General features: G+C 42.4%; 1 protein-coding gene across 2 annotated transcripts in view; it reads right to left on the bottom strand.

Moving 5' to 3' along the window:
* Nucleotides 1-22,781, bottom strand: part of LOC115094260 (rho GTPase-activating protein 6-like) — a 340,951-nt gene that overhangs the window by 307,864 nt on the left and 10,306 nt on the right. The window contains exon 1 of one of the 2 annotated variants that reach the window (XM_029607122.1): nucleotides 1,001-1,304. The exons of the other annotated variant lie outside the window; for it this stretch is intronic. The gene's annotated coding sequence lies outside the window, so the exon portion shown is untranslated. Of the gene's footprint in view, nucleotides 1-1,000; nucleotides 1,305-22,781 lie in introns of those variants that run through there. 2 annotated transcript variants of the gene reach the window in all.

Here is a 22,781-nt window from a genome sequence, read left to right as displayed (position 1 = left end):
TACTGCTGTTTTTATATAGAAATTCTTTTTTCTCGTGGCTTTCTGAGGGTCATGCCCATGCCCAAGATGCATTACAGTAGATCTAATACCACATAGATTCCAAGAGGTAGATCTTAAAAAAGTATGCGCGCGCATACTTTTGTTCGCACAACCGGCGCAAACAAAAGTACGCCAGATTTTATAAGATACGCGTCCCCCACCTTCCCCTCTCTTCCCCTATCTAACCCACCCCCCAGCCCTACCTAAATCCCCCCCTACCTTTGCTGTGCAAGTTACGCCTGGATTGGCCTCTGTTGGAAACAGAATGCTGGGCTTGATGGACCCTTGGTCTGACCCAGCATGGCAATTTCTTATGTTCTTATGGAGCTCTTACCACAGAAGGAAACAATAAATCTCTTTCAGGCCCCTCGCTGAAGTGGGACATAGACTCACAGTACTCCAGTTGTCTTTCACCACCAAATAGCAATTAGTACATTAGATTTTGTGGCTCCCAAAAAAAACAGAGATCCATATTCAAAAGCTTTGCATGCATTGTCTCTAGCGTATGCAAAGCCTTGGGAGTTAGACAGCCAAATCTTCGGGGTTTAAATTACACCTAAACTTTGTCCAGGCAAATTTTTCCCCATAGAAATTGTACCTGCATAAAAACATGTGGGGCTGCTAGCTTTCCCAGGGCACAGTAGCTAATCAGCGTTGATATTCAGTGCTGTGCAGCTAAAGATGCATGGATAGATCTGGGCAGGGAGAAAGGCTGTTCTACAATAATCCTGATAAAGTTATATAGTCAGCGGAAGACTTATCTGGATAAATCCTGCTGAATATTCAGATAACCTTATATGGATAACTTACCCGCTCACAGTTTCTTTACTGGAGATATTTAGAAAATGACAATATTTACAGCAAACCATCCAGCTATTATTATCTGCAGCTAGAGAAATAGTGAGTTACCAATGGATTGAATAGTCGGTAGAACTTATGCACAAGACTTTTACTCACTGACCTGCTGGTTGAATCATCCACAGGCTCCACAATCCTCCACTGGGCCTGACTTCCCACAATCCAAAGCAAGCAAGTGCCTATTGGCAAGTCTGGCCCTGTAGGCTGCCTGTGTCCATGGAAGCAAGCTTGAGTGGCCACTCCTGCAGGATGCTGGTGACCAGCTGTCCACATGCCTAAGGGAGGCCGAGGGTTTAAATCTGCCACTGACGGCAGGAGACCTTGAATGCTGGAAATATGTTTGTTGCTCCTTCACTTACCACTTAATTTCACCCTGAAAGTTACTTTTTTTTTTCTGGCTTTCAAAGAAGTTTACTCCCTTAGCCCCAGTGTCAGGAATTCTCTCTCCTTCGATTCTCAAATTCAACTTCTTTCTCACTGCTTTCTGCAAGAGAACTTTTTTAACTGCTTCTTTCCTCCAGCTTAAGACTGAAACGTTTCCTGTATGGACTCTGCATTGCCACCTACTGGTAGAAACCACTAAGGGGAACATTCTTTCTACGAGGCAATGTAACTATCCCTTGTCTCTGCTCCAACACAAATGGACATATATATATATATATATGTATGTTTTCTCATATAACCAGTCATAAAGGTTTCTTGTAATTGCAAACTCTGCACTTTATTCCATTCCCTTTCTCACTCTTCTGTGTCAAAAAAACTAACAAAGCTAATGTTTGGAAAGGCCGTGAACCCAACCAGGCCACGTTCATTCCCACCTCCTCCATCCACTACATCTGTTTACAACCTTATATATCAAACACTGATGGCTGTTGTAATACAACTGTTTACTTGTCTAGTAAGACAAACATCCTTAGCTCATTTTGATGATGAAGGGAGTATAAATCTCCAATGACTGTTAAAAATGTACTTGGTTTTAGTCCAATATACAAGGTCATATTGGAAACTTGTTTGTTGATCTTTATGTCTAGGTAATAAAATGGCATAGCAACATTACTTTATTCAAAAGTTATAGGAAATCCTCACTTGAGGAAACACTATGCAGTCCTCAACAAGAAGAGGAAAGAACCTGAAGAAATCACTCAAGTGCTTTAAGCAGGTTTCCTTCTTGATTTTGGAATTCCTGTACCATTCTCCTCTGTCTCTGCTCTTTATGTGATTCACTGTGGTAAGGGCAGTACTACATCCAGAGTGGTGTTTTTAGTTTTCCATTCCACTTTCTGTCTCCATATTTATATTTTGTGGTCTTTCTGTCCTTGGTGAAGGTCGGCTTTGTGTGTGACCGAGGTGAGGTATTTTACTAGCATGTAGGGATTTGTTTCAATCTTATTTGTTCTGTTTTCTTAATAGGATATGCATTAGTGGTAAATTACTGTCTTTTCATAAGGAAGGCTATTGTACCTAGAAGTAAAGGGAGTTTGTTTTGCTTTTACTGAGATGTCACAATAACCAGAATATCTAATCGGAGAAAATTCTTTTTCACTCAACGCACAATAAAGCTCTGGAATTTGTTGCCAGAGCATGTGGTTAGTGTAGTTAGTGTAGCTGGGTTCAAAAAAGGTTTGGATAAGTTCTTGGAGGAGAAGTCCATTAACGGCTATTAATCAAGTTAACTTAGGGAATAGCCACTGCTATTAATTGCATCAGTAGCATGGGATCTTCTTAGTGTTTGGATAATTGCCAGGTTCTTGTGGCCTGGTTTGGCCTCTGTTGGAAACAGGATGCTGGGCTTGATGGACCCTTGGTCTGACCCAGCATGGCAATTTCTTATGTTCTTATGATCTTATCTTTTTTGTATGGTGAGTTGTACGGGTAATGACCTAGTTCTGTTCTGATCTACTGTTGGGGATCGAGAGGGTTCCTAAGGATATAGAGTGTATGTTTACATATAGCCCCGTGACAGTCACATGTTCAGTGTGTCACGCATGTGAGAACCATCTGTCAGGTGTGTCCCGGCCAAAAAAACGTTTAATGGAACACAGCATGGATTTTCCCAAGGGAAGTCTTGCCTCACAAATCTTCATTTTTTCGAAGGGTTAATAAACATGTGAATAAAGGAGAACCAGTAAGTGTAGTGTATTTGGATTTTCAGAAGTCGTTTGACGAAGTCCCTCATGAGAGGCTCCTAAGAAAATTAAAAAATTCATAGGATAAGAGGTGATGTCCTTTCGTCGATTACAAACTGGCTAAAAGATAGGAAACAGAATGTAGGATTAAATGGTCAATTTTCTCAGAGTAAAAGGGTAAACAGTGGAGTGCCTTAGGGATCTGTACTTGGACCGTTTCTTTCAATATTTATAAATGATCTAGAAAGGAATATGAAGAGTGGGGTTATCGAATTTGCAGATGAAACAAAATTATTCAGAGTAGTTAAACCACAAGCAGACTGTGATAAATTGCAGGAGGACCTTGCAAGACTGGAAGACTGGATAACCAAATAAATGGCAGATGAAATCTAATGTGGACAAGTGCAACGTGATGCATACAGGGAAAAAAATAACCCATGCTGCAGTTACACGATGTTAGGTTCCATATTAGGAGTTACCACCCAGGAAAAAGATCTAGGCATTATAGTGGATAATACATTGAAATTGTTGGCTCATTGTGCTGCGGCTGTGAAAAAGGCAAACAGAATATTAGGAATTATTAGAAATTATTACGACGGGCATGGTGAATAAAACGGAAAATGTCACAATGTCTCTGTATCACTCCATTGTGAGACCGCACCTTGAGTACTGTGTACAGTTCTGGTCACCGCATCTGAAAAAAGATATAGTTGCACTGGAGAAAGGCGACCAAAATGATAAAGGGGATGGAACAGCTCCCCTATGAGGAAAGGCTAAAGAGGTTAGGGCTGTTCAGCTTGGAGAAGAGACCGCTGAGGGGGGATATGATAGAGGTCTTTAAAATCATGAGAGGTGTAGAATCAGTAGATGTGAATCAATTATTTACTCTTTCGGATAATAGGACTAGGGGACACTCCATGAAGTGAGCAAGTAGCACATTTAAAACTAATCAGAGAAAATTATTTTTCACTCAATACACAATTAAGCTCTGGAATTTGTTGCCAGATGATGTGGTTAGTGCAGTTAGTGTAGCTGGGTTTTAAAAAGATTTGGATAAGTTCTTGGAGGAGAAGTCCATTAACTTCTATTAATCAAGATGGCTGAGGGAATAGCCACTGCTATTACTGGCATCAGTAGCATGGGATCTACTTAGTGTCTGGGTACTTGCCAGGTACTTGTAGCCTGGATTGGCCACTTGTAGCCAGGATACTGAGTTTGATGGACCCTTGGTCTGACCCAGTATGGCAATTTCTTATGTTCTTACTTTTTTGTGATCTGCCATCTTCCTTATGATTCAAGGACTGTCCTTGAATCATAAGGAAGATGGCAGATCACAAAAGGTATAGAGAAAGGCTACCAAAATGATAAGGTACAGATAAGGAACAGTGAAGGGCTACCAAAATGATAAGGGGAATGGACCAGCTCCCCTATGAGGAAAGACTAAAGAGGTTAGGACTTTTCAGCTTGGAGAAGAGACGGCTGAGGGGGGATATGATAGAGATGTTTAAAATCATGAGAGGTCTAGAACAGGTAGATGTGAATCGGTTATTTACTCTTTCGGATAGTGGAAAGACTAGGGGGCACTCCATGAAGTTAGCATGGGGCACATTTAAAACTAATCGGAGAAAGTTCCTTTTTACTCAACGCAGAATTAAACTCTGGAATTTGTTGCCAGAGGATGTGGTTAGTGCAGTTAGTATAGCTGTGTTTAAAAAAGGATTGGATAAGTTCTTGGAGGAGAAGTCCATTACCTGCTATTAAGTTCACTTAGGGGCAGATTTTAAAAGGCCCTCGCGCGCCGGTGCGCCTATTTTGCATAGGCCGCCGGCGCACGTAAAGTCCCGGGACGCGCATAAGTCCCGGGGCTTTCAAAAAGGGGTGGGAGGGGGCGTGCCGCGGTGTTTCGGGGGCGGGCCCGGGGGTGTGGCGCTGGCCCGGGGGCGTGGTCGAGGCCTCCGGACCAGCCCCTGGGACCAGAGAACGCAGCGGGGCTGCCGGCAACACGCGCAAAGTTACGCCTGCTTTCAGCAGGCGTAACTTTGCCGACAAAGGTAGGGAGGGGTTTAGATAGGGCTGGGGGGGTGGGTTAGGTAGGGGAAGGGAGGGGAAGGTGGGGGGAGGGCGAAGGAAAGTTCCCTCCTAGGCCGCTCCGAAATCGGAGCGGCCTCGGAGGGAACAGGCAGTGCGCGCTTGGCTCGGTTCGCGCAGGTTGCACAAATGTGCACCCCCTTGCGCGCGCCAACCCTGGATTTTATAAGATACGCACGGCTATGCGCGTATCTTATACAATCCAGCGTACTTTTGTTCGCGCCTGGTGCGCGAACAAAAGTACGCAACCGCGCAAATATTTAAAATCTACCCCTTAGAGAATAACCACTGCCATTAGCAATGGTAACATGGAATAGACTTAGTTTTTGGGTACTTGCCAGGTTCTTATGGCCTGGATTGGCCACTGTTGGAAACAGGATGCTGGGCTTGATGGACCCTTGGTCTGACCCAGTATGGCATTTTCTTATGTTCTTATGCTCCTACTGGAAAGTCCTCAACTTCAGTGGAAAAGACTGCTATGTAATCTGCCTACCATTTTAATGTGAACTCTAGTACAGGGGTAAACAACTTCGGTTCTGAAGTGCCATAAACAGGTCTGGTTTGCAGGACATCCACAATGAATATACATGAGATATATCTGCATATGCTAGATGCAATGCATGCAAATATTCCTCGTGCATATTCGTTGTGGATATCTAGAAAACCAGAACAGTTTGTAGGCACTTCAGGACCAGAGATGCCTACCCCTGCTCTAGAAGCTCAGTGGCAGCAAAGTCTATTGTAGCTGGATAAAAAAACAGGGTCTGCCTTCCCTAGACAACTGTTTGAGCTCTATAATATGTTCAGGATTCAGCTGCTCGAATAGTCTCTGGTGCTCCAGTCTGACAATACATTACTCCAATTTTGATAAAATATCATTGGCTACCAATTATTTTGGCGGATTAAATTTAAAATTCTTAAACTCGTTTTTAAAGGCCTTAGTGGCCTTGCTCCACCCAGTTTTAATGCACCACTTAAACTGTATTGATCCACAAGCCCTCTAAGATTGGCATCACAAAATCTCCTCAATGTTCCATCATACAGAGTTATACATTTGGATGAATCTCATGAGCGGCTTTTCTATATACAAGACTCTGAATTATAGAACTCATTGCCATGTGATCTAAAGGAAGAGAGCTCTCCCAAAAAGTTAAGGAGTATGGTTAAGAGCTTCTTTCTTCAACAGGCTTTTAACTAGTAAGAGACTAGGTGGTCACAAGGTTGCAGTTTTATATATTTTTATTTGTCCTACTGACATAAACTAGCAGTTTTAATATATTATGGCAGAATGGCAACTATAAATGATTTGGTAGGGATGTGTTTTAAGTTTGTGTGTTTTAAGTGTTAATTTTTTATTGTCTGACTATGTTTTATGAGCCAGTATATTATGTTTTTATGTTTTATGGGTTTTAAGAATGTTATTATAAAAACCACTTACAAAGTTTGATAAGTGATTTGCAAATTTTAAATAAACAAATACTAAGCTTTTTTACCATAGATATAAAAACATTTTGGTACATGTAGCTCATTGTATCTGTCTTTCTCTGTTACAAATGCCTTGTAAAAGTCTTCACAGCCTTGAATATTTTTCATATTTTTCAGTCTAAAAAATACAAATCAAAATACATTAAAATAGGAGTTTGTTTCACTGATCTATACAACATACTTTACACTTGCATTGTGAAAGAACAATTACAGAAAGATTCCAAGAGCAATTAAGAATATAAAACAATAAATCTTTATACTCTTGGTCATAGCAAACCCAAATTAGCTCCAGTTCACAAGATTACCAAAACAAGGCTCATAATAAGTAAAAGAGAGCCCACTTGTATCCAATCACAGTAGCTGAACTGATTCAAATACTTGAGGATGAAGAATCAAACTGTTTCTGTACAAAAATGAATTGAAAGCAGAAAACATATCAAACACGAAGCTGCTGCAGACCTTCGGGATAGCGTTATTCAAAGATACAGAGTGGGGGAAAGCTATAAGAAAATTTCAATGTGTCAATTCCATCGTTGTAAGGTCGCATCATTGTGATATGGAAACAGTTTGGCACCATCAAGACACAGCCATCTTCAGGCCATCGTTACAAAGTCAGTAGCCATCTGTTTAGGAAACTACTGCACAAGGTCAATGTGAGGCTGTTACGCACCCTGCCTGCGCTCGTCCCGCGCACGGGACTGCTCACCTTCATAGTTCCACAGCGGGTCCCGGGACAACCTCCCTCGCGATAGTTGCCAGCCCTGCCAGGCCCTGGCATCCCGCGGCGGTGTTCACCAGGCCTTCCACTGCGCGCCAGGCCTCATGCTGAGGTTCGGCGTCCTCTGCCATGTTAGCCACGCCCCTTAGCGCACGCGCGGGGAGCGCCCAGACTCATGTAGGGCCAAGGGCGAGTCTTAGCTCCGCGGTGCACCCTGACTGATCCCTCGATGTAAGGAAGTTCCTGTCTCTGCTTCCTTGCCTTGGCAATCGGGTCGGTTTGCTCTATGATTGCCTCTGCATTTGTTCCTGTTCCTGCTTGTTCCTAGTCTCGTTCCAGGATCCTTCTGTTCCAGTTCTGTTCCTGACTTGTTCCTGCATCCTAGTTCCTGCGTCCTGCTTGTTCCTGTGTTCGTCTGTCTGTCTACCCAGGTAGTACCCTCGGACTGTCTTACTGGTACCAACCTCAGCTTGCTCCTGACCTGCCTGCCTGCCTGCTTGCCGCCTGCCTCAACGACCTCAGCTTGTTCTTGACCTGCCTGCCTGCCTGCTGCCTGCCTCAAGACCTCAGCCTGCCTTTGACCTCGTCTGAACTCTGGCACCTGATCCCTGCTTCGCTGACCATTCCTCAGACTGACCTCTAGATCTTGACCTTTGCCTGCCTGACCTCATCTCCAGATTCTGGCTCTGTTCCTCGCCTTGTCATCACCAACTCTGTACTGGTTCTCTTTGTTTCAACCAGCCTCCAACTTTGAACCCGATCGCTCTCCCCCTGTGTCAGTGGGCACGCCTGACTTTCATTCTCTTAGGAGACCCTGCGAGGCCCACCTAAGTCCAAGCGGCCCGGGTCCCTACGAGCTCCTCCCAGGGGGACCTCGGGCTTCCAGTAATGAAGCTTTTCACAGCCTCTGTCTCCTCCAGTGCTCCACCCCCTGGGGGCAGTTACCTCCTGTTCCCTTTCAGGAGACATTCCATCCCTGCTCCAGGACAAGGGTCCATCCCCGAGTGCAACAGAGGCCTAAGATTACTTTAAAAGAACTGCAAAAGTCTCTGGCTAAGACTGGGGAAAATGTTGACTGCTCAATTTCAAGATTATGCCGCAAACATGGCCTGTATAGAGGAAACATTAGAAAAGAGGCGTTACCTGAAGAGGGAAGAACAATATACGTGGATGGCTCTTCAACGTACCTGAAGGAGATAACATTGAAACATGGCCAGTATTGGACTCACGATAAAGTTGCTAAAAAAATGGGAAGGACTGAGGTCCAGAACAACATTGGAGATAAGTGATTTGTTGTATTAGCAAAGATGATTGAGTGGGTTGGGATAACTGAGAAGGAGAGCCGGTGCGGTGTATATAATATAGAGGACTATTTAAGATTTAACAATGAAAAAATGAAAAATAAAAGTTAAAATTAGAGATTAAGATTAAAATTAAAAACAGTATGCACTAACATAACATATAACCTAACAGTGGTTTTCATAAGGTTAATTGCTACCGAACATATAAACACATCAGCATATCTCCTCAATAGTTGCTTTTTGTTCTATAATAGAAGGATGGCAAGAAGAAATCTACTGCTGATGAAAAGCTATACAATATGACCAATGACCATAGCATCTGAAGAGACCTTGCATGCAAGTGGGAGAAGGATTTGTGGTCTGATAAATTTATATAGCCCATCAACCTGCTAACACCATCCTAACAGTAAAGCATGATGGTGGCAGAATTATACTATGGGGTGCTTTGTAGCTCTAGGGATAGAGAGGCATGTGAAGATTGTGAGAATGACAGATGGTGCAAAGTATAGGCAGATCCTGCAGGAAAACCTGTTCCAGTCCATCCGATAGACCTAGGATTAGGAAGAAGATTCACCTTCCAGCAGTACAACGATTCTAAGCACAAAGCAAGAGCAACAATGAAATAGCTCAGCAAGGAGAAAGTGAATGGCTCAGTCAAAGCTCAACCCTGAACCAAATAGAAAAGACTTGAAGAATGCAATCCATAAGACAATCCCCAGTTAACATAAAAGTGCTTGATCTCTTCTGCCAAGAAAAATGGTAAAAACAAAACGCACCATCCTGTTCTGCAAAATTGTTAGACACTTAACTAAATGATTTATGGCTGTTATTACTTGATGGAGGCCCCTTTTACAGCACTGAGTCAAGGGGTATAAGACTTATGTAATCATGACCTTTTGATTTTTTTAAATGTTTAATTACTTTTGGAATATTTCTATAATCATACTTTCACAATGACAGTATAGCATATGTTGTGTAGATTTATCTGTTTATTTATTCAAAATGTGTTCATACTACCTTCCTGACCAAGAAAAATGGATGCCTTAAGTGGTATACAAATCACAAATTAGAAAACAACAATACAAATAAAACATAACAGACAAAAAACACATCACCATTAAAAAGGTCAATTAGCAGCTTACTACTATCATTCCTAATTATTCACAGATGGATAAAAACTAAATTGATGGAGTTTTCTAATTACAGTGTTTGAGCCACATGGGAGATTTGCAAGATCACCACGCTCCAGCCACAGTGCCGAACAAAGCTTAGGACCAACCTGCACAAATCTTTGGCGTGAAATAAACACCTACCTTAATGCATTTTGATACTTACTTATTAGACGGCAGAACGTGAAAAATGTACAAAGGTGTAAAGTCTTTTACAAGGCACTGTATGTTGCAAGCACTCTCTCACTCCATGTGCCTGTGTAAGCAACATGAGCAGGCCTCAATGCTTGAATACACCGTAGAGTTTATTGTACCTTCTGCCAGTCCTCATTCATTCTCATTCCTGGGAACTTTTGATTTCCAGTCACCCTGAGACTGCTGTGGATTGTGGGGGAGGAGCCCTACGTGTGTCTACCAACAGCAGCAGAGCGGGGACTGTGTGCACACATAGGTTGCAGCATGCACACAAACGTTCTCACATACAGAAACTAACATATTCACATGTTCACTCTCATATTCTCTTTCGCGTACATACATGCTCATTTTCACAACACACACTCACTCTTATTCCTCTCATTCACCCCCAGACTCTCACATACATGCACACACACATTCAGTTCTCCTGCTCTTACACACACACACACACATATACTTATCTCAGTAACAACAAACCGAATACCCTCCATTGCCAAACATTTTGTGAAGAAACACAAATCTCTGCAAAAAAGGAAAAAAGACACCTAGAACCTTGCCATGCCATATCAGAACAGCACTAAATCTCAAGGCTCAAACAGCCGCAACCTTATCTATGAAAAGGCAGCAATGCAAATATTATACCATGGCCTAGAATATTAATACACCACCTACTGGGGAAACAGTACAAACCAGACTGCTATAAATTCCTACAGAAATACTGCACCTCAGTAACACATGCAGAACATAGACAGATTCTTAGCTAATACAGAATAAGGATCTGCAAATTAGAAACAGAAACACGCAAACAAAAATAAAATGGAAAGTCCGAGAAACCAGACTCTGAACAGTGGAATACTAAAGAAAGAACAAAATGTAAATATATAATGCACATTCCCAAAGACAGCATATGCCAATCACTAAAAATTCAAAAATTTTTTTTTTTTTTACCTTTTGTCATCTGATCTTATTTTTCTAATCGGCTGGCCCTATGTTAATTGTTTTCTGCCATCTTTCCCTTCTCGGTCTTTTCCTAATTCCTTTTACCAAGTCTCTTTTTTTTCTTTTTCTTCTCCACCTGTCTTCTTCCCCTCTTCCCTCACACACACACACACACACACACCCCATCTCCCACTCTCACATGCTTTCTCTCTTTCGCACACACACAAAGGCTCTCACACTGACATGCTTTCTCTCTCTTACACACATACAGGCTCTATCTGGCATGCTCTCTCTCTCACACACACACACACAGACTTTCACTCTTACATGCTGTCTCTCTCTCCCACACATACACACAGGCTCTCATGCCCAGCTGCTCTCACACACATACCTAGGCTCTCACTCCCACATGCTGTCTCTCTCTCAAAAAAACAGGCTCTCACTCTCATAGGCTGTGTGTTTGTGGTATGTCAATGTTGCTTTTGAAGTTTTTTGTACTTATTGTAATGCTCTTAGTTCTAAATGTTTTTGTTCATATGAAGTATTATTTTATGTATTGCTTATTTTGTATGTTGGTTGTAATCCGCTGAGCTTGGTGGATCAGTGGAATAAAAATTGTTTAAATAATAAATAAATAAGCTGCCTCGCACACAGGCTCTCACTCTCATATGCTGTCTCTCTCACTCATACACAGGCTCTCAACTCACTCTCACAGTTCTTTCATTCTCACACACACACACTCACACACATACACACATATACAAGCATTCTCTCATATATATACACACTCTATCAGGTCCTTAGCCTTCCCCTCACCTCTTGGCCTCCTCTTCTTGGGCCACCTTGATCTTCTCGGGCCGCCGCAAGATGGAATCCGCAGCAGCTCTGCCATAAAGACAAATACCTCCCCTCTTCTCCACATATGCCAGTGCTCCTCCTTCCTGCCCGCATGGCTCCAGCATCATATTCTTCAGAGGTCGCAAGGACAGGAAGGAGGAGGCATACGCAGAGTTTATGGATGTTGACCATTTCAGAATTCCAGGTTTGTTCATTTATATGATAAATTTGGGATCTCTCACGCCATTCTGTGTGTGAACAGGAGATAAAAATATGAAAGCCGCCAGAAAATTCACCAGACAAGTAACTTCATGAAAGCAGGTGGGCCTCTATCAAGGAAGTACCTCAAACCTATCAAAATTACTGTGAAACTGGTGGGATTTTTACATTAATACAGTGAGTAGTCTATTATTTTCCTGAAATACTGATAATTCCAAATTCTCAAAATGGCAACATATTGAACAATATGACAAATCAAATCCAGCATTAAGGGATGTATACAGAAGTCCTTGATTTAAGGCATTTCAAGGTACAATTCAGAGTTACAACACATCTGAATTGATATCCATTGTCTACCTTTAAGATGCCCTAGCATCTCCAAACAGGCACACACTGGTGTGCTGATGACTTCTGAGGCCTGGCGAGGTGACACCAGCAAGAAGTATTCCAGAGACTGCCTCCTTTTCTTCCCCTGTGGAGCATGCAAGAAGAGTCAATACAGCCCAGCAGAGAGGAGCTGCTGTGCTATCTGCCGCCCCTCTACCTCCTTTCTCCCTGGTCCCACACCTTCTGCATGTTGCTGTGGGGACAGTAGGGGGAGGGGCAGAATCAGACACTTACAGCAGCTACTCTCTTCTGATCCTAGGGGGAGATACCATTCAGACCCTACATGGGTTGCAAGCAGATAGCACAATCCAGCAAGCTGGGAGGGGGAGGGGACGGGAAAGGATGAGAGGAGGAGTTGAAAACCTGAAGTGGGTAAGGCGAGGAAGAGGTGAATGCTGGGAGAAGCATGAGGAGGGGGATAATGCTGTGGCTGGGAGGAAAGTGAGGAAGGGGGTTGGATACTGAAGAGTGATGAGGTGTGAGTGTTGGCCGAGGGGATGGTGAATGCTGATGAGTAACAAGGAAGAGATGAATGCTGGCAGGGTTGATAAGGAGGGGTGAATGCTGGGGAGTGATGAGATGCTGGGGGTGATGGAAGGGAGTGAATGCCGAGGAGGGTTGAGGTGAACAGTGATGAATGTTGAACAGGTTGATGAAAAGGGAGGTGAGGGGGTGAACTGTGGCAGGTGATGAGTGGAGCAAGATAGGAGAATATCTGCATGGTGCAAGGGGATGGGAGGTTCCCCTCAGGGTTGGAAACCCTGGTCTGAAATCATCTAGAGATATTTTTGTCCTGTCTCCATGTGTTTTTCTGTTTGTTTACTGTTGTCCTGTTTTTAAATGTCCTGCTTCCACAGCAGCCTTTATGTTTCTGTTGTTAATACTGTTATTCATGTTTTTACTCTGCCTATTTCTTGTTTTTTCTTATACTGCCATTTGGCTGTCAGCCTGCACGTTCACTGTTTCTGTTCTATTCAATGCAGCTAGCTCTAAAGGGTTAACCTCTGATTTGGAAGCAGGGATTCCTGGGTATTTTTCCTCATGTTTTCAGTCAACTATGGCCATTTCCGTCTGGCCTGTGTGATTCAGCAGCTAATCTAGCCAGTCCTGCAGAATAATCCTCATTTTACCTGTCTCCATTTCTGTGGCCCAGACTGCTCTGGTCACTGCTAGCTCCAGTAGGATTCTGCTTGTTTATTTTACCTGTTAATATAGTTTGGAGTTAAAGATGGTGCCTCCTTTGTTTATGAGTAAAGACCGAGTTTAATTTTAAGTTTAAGTTTCACTTCTTAGACAGTAGCCAACTGATCCATAACTAAGCTCTAACCAGTTTGTTACCAGTGCTACAGAGTCATAAGCAGTGCATCATTACAGAATCTATGCCCACAGATAGCACTACCCTGTCACCAGAAATGACAGAGGCTGAAATCTCACCTCAGGAACGTGAAAGGCCTAAGAGGCATTTGACTCTCACACAGAAGGCCAGAGAAAACGATGAAATTGTCAGAGACCGGTATCATGAGAAATTGGACAAAGCCCAGAAAAAGACTCAAGAGTGATGTGTAATATTACAAGCACAGCCAGTAAACAAACTGTAAACCAGCTTAGGTCCACTTACAGACACTACCAGTTTCCTAACATGGATCTATTTGTATAAAAGCTTGTAGCAGCAAGATCTTCAGCAAACTACTGATCAGAGACATGAAAGTTTGGTTTATACTGGAAGTAGAATCTCAAATGGAATATTCAAAGGAAACTGCATTGCAGTACTCCAGGCCTAGATGCACGACAAAATCCTCAAAATCAGCACATTCAAACCTATCTTCAACAAGCACTGCCACAGCCAGAGCATGCACTAAAATGGAAGCATCACAGGTATCTTATAAACAGGGAAGAGGCAGCCTTAACATTAGAAAATGCTGGAGTGAAAGAGGAGGAGCGGAACACTGACATGGCTGCTGCTGCCACTGCTGCCGATGACGCTGCTGCACGCCAGAAAACAGTTTTTTTGGAAGAGCAGGGGCAGAACGCTGCTGCTATTGCCACCACCACTGCAGCTGCTGCCACTGCTGGGACACACAAGGAAGCAGAAGCTAACCTAGAAATATTACAACAAGAAAAGGAAGCAAAGCTCAGGCCAAGATTCTTGAAATGTTTACAGAACAGGGTGAAGGGAAGAACTGGATCAGTCAAATTGCCTCAGAAGATCCAGCCCAGCGTACCACAGACTATGTACTAAGCCATTCCACTAGGTATTCCAGCTTTGCCCTCCCTATACAATGAGGAGGTGTCAGATGTTAGGGCAATGCAGTCTTTTCATGAAGTAGATGTTGCTTCTGATAGAGACCAGCGCAACGCACACCCTACCATGGATACATGACCACTGACTCCTGATCCAGGTATTGTTGGCTCAGAGATACTGTATGCGCTACTTTCAGCCCACACTGAACTATCCCACATAAACTGGGGTCATGATACGGCTGCAACCTTGCCTCCCCCAAGGATACCTGACACACGCTCTTCACATAGCCAGAGTGCACCTGACCAAACTTTCCTACTTTGTTTTCAAAACTGACCTGTCAGGTAATGAACAAAGACAAACAATTTCCAAGAGTATCTCTCAAGTATTTCATCATAAAAAGACCGAAGCCATGGACATGTCAGATCTTGCTAAATAAATGATTCATTGTGAGTTTGTCAATACAGGGCTTACCATATTTGATGACTGCCTGGAAAACTGCAGAGCATGGAAATCTACATTCAAAAACATCGTCTCAGAACTAAACATTACTCCAAGCGAAAAGATTCAACTGTTGGTGAAATGACTGGGAAAAAAAATCTTTAGAACTCAAAGAGGCTAAGGTCAGTGCATATACATAATTCTTCAGTGGATCTAACCAATGGCACCGATAGCCCCTATCACATGGTAAGGGCAAAGGGCCACCGGTGCCATTTTGTTTACTGGCAGCTGAGGCCCAAGAGCAGGAGTTTGCTCCCGGGACCCCCGCTGGACCACCAGGGACTTTCGGTACATTTTGGGGGGGTCGGGAGGGTGGGGGCTTGTAATTAATTAAATCTGAAGAGTTGGGGCAAAAAACTTGAACAATGCTATGGTACTCCAACTGAGAGTGTTTTGTTCAAGAGGATTAAGAACTTTCCAAACATCTCAAATAAAGATAACCACAAGCTGCAAAGAGTTTTGCAATCTACTACTGGAGCTCAAGGCATATCTTCTAGCGCTTAGCTATCTAGATATTTCCTATGGTGTAAAGCCAGTCTTGAAGAAACTGCCATACAGCTTGCTGGAAAAATGGGTTGCCGAAGGTTCAAAATATAACACTGACAATAACTTTGCTTTTCCACTTTTCACAGTTCTCTCCAGGTTCATACGGGACTTAACGGTGATGAGAAATTATTCAAGTTTTATGCTTGCTGCATCAGATGTGACCAGCCCAAGCCACCTGTGGGGTGAACATCCCTTTGCCCTTACCATGTAACAGGGGCTATCTGTGCCATTGGTCGGCCCCTGTTACATGGTAGGAGCAATGGATGGCCCGCACCATTTTTTAAGATGGTGCCAGCCGTCCATTGCTCCTACCAAGTGACAGAGGCCGGTCAATGGCACCGATAGCCCCTATCACATGGTAAGGGCAAAGGGCCACCGGTGCCATTTTGTTTACTGGCAGCTGAGGCCCAAGAGCAGGAATTTGCTCCCGGGACCCCTACTAGACCACCAGGGACTTTCGGTACATTTTGGGGGGGTTGGGAGGGTAGGGGCTTGTAATTAATTAAATCTGAAGAGTTGGGGTGTTTTTGATTTTTTTTTCGGGACAGCCGAAACAAAATTGGCCCGAACCACGGGAAACGAAATTTCCTGCGGCAGGCCGATAACAAAGACCGAACCAAAAGGTTCGGCCGAATTACATCTCTACTATTCATTTCTTCATTTAAAAAATGCCTGGTTACATAGAACAACCAAATCATGCTGCACAGACTTATTTGAACATCTTTACAACAGAGAACTGTGATGAGGATCTTGGAAGCACAGTGTTCTAGATTACCAGAGATGATAAACCTGCACTTTTAATAGAAGAAAAAGAGTTCCTGAAGATAATGAATAAGGACTACTTCAAAGATGAGTCAAACAGCTGGGTGGCACCACTTCCATTCTGCCCACCTAAGCCTTGGCTTCCCAATAATAGAAAGCAAGCCCTTATGGCCTTCATGAAAAACATATTTGACAATGGTCATACAGAGCCAGCTCCACTACTGAAGGAAGGTAAAGAGTGCTGATATCTTCCTACTTATGGCATATACCATGCTGAGAAACATTTCAAAATCAGGAATGTATTTGATTTAAGTACTCAATTTCAAGGAATTTCATTGAATGATGTGCTTCTTACTGGACCAGACTTAACAAACAGCCTTTTAGGAATATTAATCCATTTCAGAAAAGAGCCTCTGGCTGTAACCACCGACTTGCAGCAGATATTCTACTGTTTGGTGATTCGAGAAGATAACAGGAATTTCTTAAGATTCCTATCGTACCATGATGTTGACATCAGCAATGACATCATCAAGTACTGTATGAGACTACATGTCTTTGGCAAAAGTCCATCACCAGTCATGACTACCTATGAACTCAGAAGAACAGCACAAGAAGTCAAAATTGAGTTTGGTACAGATGCCAGACAATTTGTGGAAAGGACTTTAATGTGGATAATGGACTCAAATCTATGCCTACAGAGAAAGAGGCCATTGACCTGATAAAAAGGATACAACAGATGTTAGCTGTTGCTAACCTGAAACTGCACAAAATAACTATCAACGGTGCAAAGGTAATGAAGGCATTCTCCTTGGAGGACCATGCAAAGAATCTAAAGGACCTAGACCTAAGAGTCAACACACCACCAAAGCAGTGCAGCCTTGGTCTCAGTTGAGATTTCAAGAAAGACATAAGAAATTGCCGTATTGAGTCAGACCAAGGGTCCATCAAGCCCAGCATCCTGTTTCCAACAGTGGCCAATCCAGGCTACAAGTACCTGTCAATTATCCAAAAACTAAGTAGATCCCATGCTACTGATGCCAGTAATTGCAGTGGCTATTCCCTAAGTCAACTTGATTAATAGCAGTTAATGGACTTCTCCTCCAAGAACTTATCCAAACCTTTTTTAAACCCAACTACACTAATTGCACTAACCACATCCTCTGGCAACAAATTCCAGAACTTAATTGTGTGTTGAGTGAAAAAGAATTTTCTCTGATTAGTTTTAAATGTGCTACTTGCTAACTTCATGGAGTGCCCCCTAGTCCTTCTATTATCCGAAAGAGTAAATAACCGATTCCCATTTACCCGTTCTAGACCTCTCATGATTTTATAGACCTCTATCATATCCCCCCTCAGCTATCTCTTCTTTAAGCTGAACAGCCCTAACCTCTTTAGCCTTTTCTCATAGGGGAGCTGTGTCAATCCAGGAAAGCCATATAACAGATGTAGAATCCTGTTGATGGTGAGCAACCTATATTATCCACTTGGATTTATAGCTCTTCTCGCTCCTCTGGAACTCCTCTTCAGACACCGGCCCCAGGAGACCGCACATAAGTCCAAGCAGCTTGGGTCCTCACGGGCTCCTCCTGGGGGGACCTCGGGCTTCCAGTGGTGAAGATCCCTCCGGTCTCCTGCCCTGTGCCGCCTCCCGGCTTCGACATCCACTGTAAGTCTTCCCATGGTGAGTCTTCATCTGTCCCAGCCGGTTCAAGGGTCCACGAATCCAACACTACTTGAAGATAATAGAAAATTAAGGTAAGCCCCATGTGGGATTTATCCTTGGTAAGGCTAAATTAGCTTCACAGATTAGCCATATCATCCCAACACTTGAATTGTGTGGGGCAGTGTTAGCAGTGGAAATTGCTGAACTGGTGCTAAATAAGAACATAAGAAATGCCATGCTGGGTCAGACCAAGGTCTTTCAAGCCCAACATTCTGTTTCCAACAGTGGCCAGTCTGAGTACCCATCAGATACACAATAGTTGATCTATTTCTTGAATCATGCTCCCAGGGATAAATGCTGGCTTTCACAAGACTATTTGCCTAGTAACTGTTTATGGACTTTTCCTTCAGGAACTTGTCCTACCCTCTTTTGAATTCCACTGTATAAGGTGCCTTGACCATGTTCTCTGGCAATAGAAATAGAGTTGCAACCTGACATGGTAAAATATTACTTATTTATTATTTATTTGGGAGCATTTTTTATTCTGCAATTTCCAGTGCGGATAACAACATGACCATACAAAGCTTAATACATAAAATCACGATATGACAAATTTATTTATTTAGATTTATATTCCGCTTTTCGCACTCCTTTCAGCACTTCAAAGTGGCTTACATTCAGGTACTGTATATATGACACATTAAGTAACATTCCAAACATTTACATTTTACACTGAAAGTAAAGTGGTACTGGGTAACATTTACAATCAGAGCAGGAGATTTTATGTGTATGTGGTCAACAGAGTTGAATGCATCAGAAAATTAACCCAGCCAGAACAGTGGCTCTACATTCTCACAGAACTGAGCCCTGCTGACCCATGCCATGAGGTCAGTCTCTGCAGCTTACCTAATGCAGACTACATGGTTATCAGAGCCAGAATTTCTTTGGAGCTGTGGCAAGACAGCACCAAACTCAATAGTCTGCTTTGAACAAGTAAATGCTGAACTTAATGCCGAGATCTATCCTCAGGTGATTGCTCTGGTTACCAATGTTCAAAGTGAAAAGCAACTAGGAACACACACTCCGATTTTCAACATGGGAATGTTCATTCTGATAACTCTGATAGCTGTAGTCTCAGCCTTCACCAATGCCAGATCCTTGGCTCCTCTATCTACAGACCTGGAATCTCTAACCATCCTGACTCCTACTATCATCATTACTCAAAAGACCGATGTGAATCTGGCACGGCTTGCAAAGTTTGACAAGAGCCTTTACAAATGGCAGTGGCAACAGGTTCAATGCCTTGCCAATACCTTTGGGGATTGCTGGAGGAGAGAATACGTGACAGCTCTGCAGGACAGCAGTAAGTGGCAACACAGTAAACCAGCGCTCTAGGTGGGTGATTTTGTTTTACATAAAGACAAGGAAGTCCCACGGAATGAGTGGCCAATGGGGCTTAACAGGAAGATGAGGCCAAGAGGAGATGAGAAGATCCGTAAAGTCAAAATACCAACTGCCAGAGAATGGACTGTAAAGTACTTTGTTAGACACATCACTGAAACAGTGCTTTTCTTGGCTCTTGGAGAAATGTGAGCATTTATTTTGTTACAGCAATGCATAGTCTGCTCATTTCCAGAATACCTATTCTGGGCAAATTACAGAATAACACATAAAATATATACATACTTGTATATAACATAATTGATTATAAAACGTTAACATATAATAACAAAATAAAATGCAACATTAATTCAACATGACAATCTCAAAAATATATCTTCAAGAAATACCAAAAGCACAGTCAAGAGCTGAATTTAAAATATCTATTCAAGTTAAAAAAGCTTCCCGAAAAAGATGTCTTCAATGATTTCCTAAACAATTTCAGATCTTCGGTCTGGTGCATTCCATAGTACTGGAGCATTTAGGACTCCTCAGATTGAATGCAATGTTATTAATTAGTATTTCAAAGAAAAGTTAAAGAAAAGTTAATAGTGGAATTTTATGATTCCAGACAGGGAATGTTTTTTCCCCACAGCTGTTTTTCTGTTTGTTTACTGTTATCCTGCTTTCACAATGTCCTGCTTCCACAGCAGTCTTTCTGTTTCTGTTCCCAATGCTGTGGTTCATGCTTTTACTCCGCATATTTCTTTTCTGTTATACTGCCAACTAGTATTCAGCCGCACATTCATTGCTTCTGTTCTATTCAGTGTGGCTGGCTCTAAAGCAGGGCTTCCCGAACCTGCCCTGAGGACCCCACAGCCAGTCGTGATTTCAGGATATTCACAATGAATATGCATGAGATAAATTTGCTTACTATGGAGACTCAACATAGGCAAATTTATCTCATGCATATTCATTGTGAATATCCTGACTGACTGAGGGATCCCCAGGACAGGTTTGAGAAACCCTACTCTAAAGGGTTAACTTCTGACTTGGAAGCAGGGATTCCTAGGTGTCTTTCCTTCTGTTTTCAGTCAGCTCTGGCCAGCTCTGGCCAGCCTATGTGATTCAGCAGCTAATGTGGCCAGCTCTGCAGAATAATCCTCATTTTACCTGTCTTATTTCTGTGGCCCAAACTGCTCTGGCAGCTGTTATCTCCAGTTTACGCACAGTAATACTCTATTTGTTTTATCTGTTAATAAAGTTTAGATTTGAAGAACGGCCTCCTCTGTCTGTGAATAAAGACAGAATTAAGCTGCGCATAAGAAATGCGTAGAGGAGACAGAATAACTTCAGTTCCCTGGACTATAAGCTTCCCCTGCAAACTGCATTTCCCTAGTGATTATAAAATTCTGTAGTGTAGTCTTTAAAACCATAAACTAGCATTCTCTGATCTCTTTTATAAACCAAAGCTCCTATTTGCACCAAGCAAGTGAATACAGTGAGTTTTTAATGTATTTTTTTAAAGGTGACTAAATTATGAATGTTTATAAAAGCTGTTTGAATGGCCAGTTGTTAAGATTTAAATACTGATGATTGGCACTACTGCTCACAAGTTCCTAACTAATGTTAATTCAACCTTTTGTGTCCATATGCACTTATAATTTCTGTGTAATTCTAAAAAATAAAACCAGTACCCTTACAAAGCATCAGCTTTGTAAGGGCACTGGTTTCACCAGCTGGCTAAATCCCTCAATTTTGAAAGCATTTACAAGTTAAATTCAAGATCACTTTGTGTGTAGATTGCATAATGATGCCCTGCAACAGTGCCTCCTTGCCAAGATAAACCTAACATCCACTGAAAAACAAGAAAAGAATCACTGCAAATGAGACCATTTCACAGCAAGCACAGAATATCTCTTTGACCCTGCAATGGAAATACACCAAGTTTGCAACAACTACCCATGAAATCACTTTTCAAATCCAAAATTATGAGAGAAGCTAAATTTGACATCATCATGTTTCCAGTGCGGTAAAAAACACACTCTGAATTTGTGCCAATTCAAGCATGCTGAGTGTAAGAACATAAGAACATAAGAAATTGCCATGCTGGGTCAGACCAAGGGTCCATCAAGCCCAGCATCCTGTTTCCAACAGAGGCCAAACCAGGCCACAAGAACCTGGCAATTACCCAAACACCTAGAAGATCCCATGCTACTGATGCAATTAATAGCAGTGACTATTCCCTAAGTAAACTTGATTAATAGCAGTTAATGGACTTCTCTTCCAAGAACTTATCCAAACCTTTTTTGAACTACTACACTAACTGCACTAACCACATCCTCTGGCAACAAATTCCAGAGATTTATTGTGCGTTGAGTGAAAAAGAATTTTCTCCGATTAGTCTTAAATGTGCTACTTGCTAACTTCATGGAATGCCCCCTAGTCCTTCTATTATTCGAAAGTGTAAATAACCGAGTCACATCTACTCGTTCAAGACCTCTCATGATCTTAAAGACCTCTATGATATCCCCCCTCAGCCGTCTCTTCTCCAAGCTGAACAGCCCTAACCTCTTCAGCCTTTCCTCATAGGGGAGCTGTTCCATCCCCTTTATCATTTTGGTTGCCCTTCTCTGTACCTTCTCCATTGCAACTATATCTTTTTTGAGATACGGCGACCAGAATTGTACACAGTATTCAAGGTATGGTCTCACCATGGAGCGATATAGAGGCATTATGACATTTTCCGTTTTATTAACCATTCCCTTCCTAATAATTCCTAACATTTTATTTGCTTTTTTGACTGCTGCAGCACACTGAGCTGACGATTTCAATGTATTATCTACTATGACGCCTAGATCTCTTTCTTGGGTGGTAGCTCCTAATATGGAACCTAACATCGTGTAACTACAGCTAGGGTTATTTTTCCCTATATGCAACACCTTGCACTTGTCCACATTAAATTTCATCTGCCATTTGGATGCCCAATCTTCCAGTCTTGCAAGGTCCTCCTGTAATGTATCACTGTCTGCTTGTGATTTAACTACTCTGAATAATTTTGTATCATCTGCAAATTTGATAACGTCACTCATCGTATTCCTTTCCAGATCATTGATATATATATTGAAAAGCACCGGTCCAAGTACAGATCCCTGAGGCACTCCACTGTTTACCCTTTTCCACTGAGAAAATTGACCACTTAGTCCTACTCTCTGTTTCCTGTCTTTTAACCAGTTTGTAATCCACGAAAGGACATCGCCTCCTATCCCATGACTTTTTAGTTTTCGTAGAAGCCTCTCATGAGGGACTTTGTCAAACGCCTTCTGAAA

Source organism: Rhinatrema bivittatum, chromosome 6 (assembly GCF_901001135.1).
Source record: "Rhinatrema bivittatum chromosome 6, aRhiBiv1.1, whole genome shotgun sequence".
In the NCBI taxonomy this organism is placed as follows: Eukaryota; Metazoa; Chordata; class Amphibia; order Gymnophiona; family Rhinatrematidae; genus Rhinatrema; species Rhinatrema bivittatum.
Note: the sequence above shows the minus strand (reverse complement) of the source record. Positions and strands in the feature narration are given on the sequence as shown.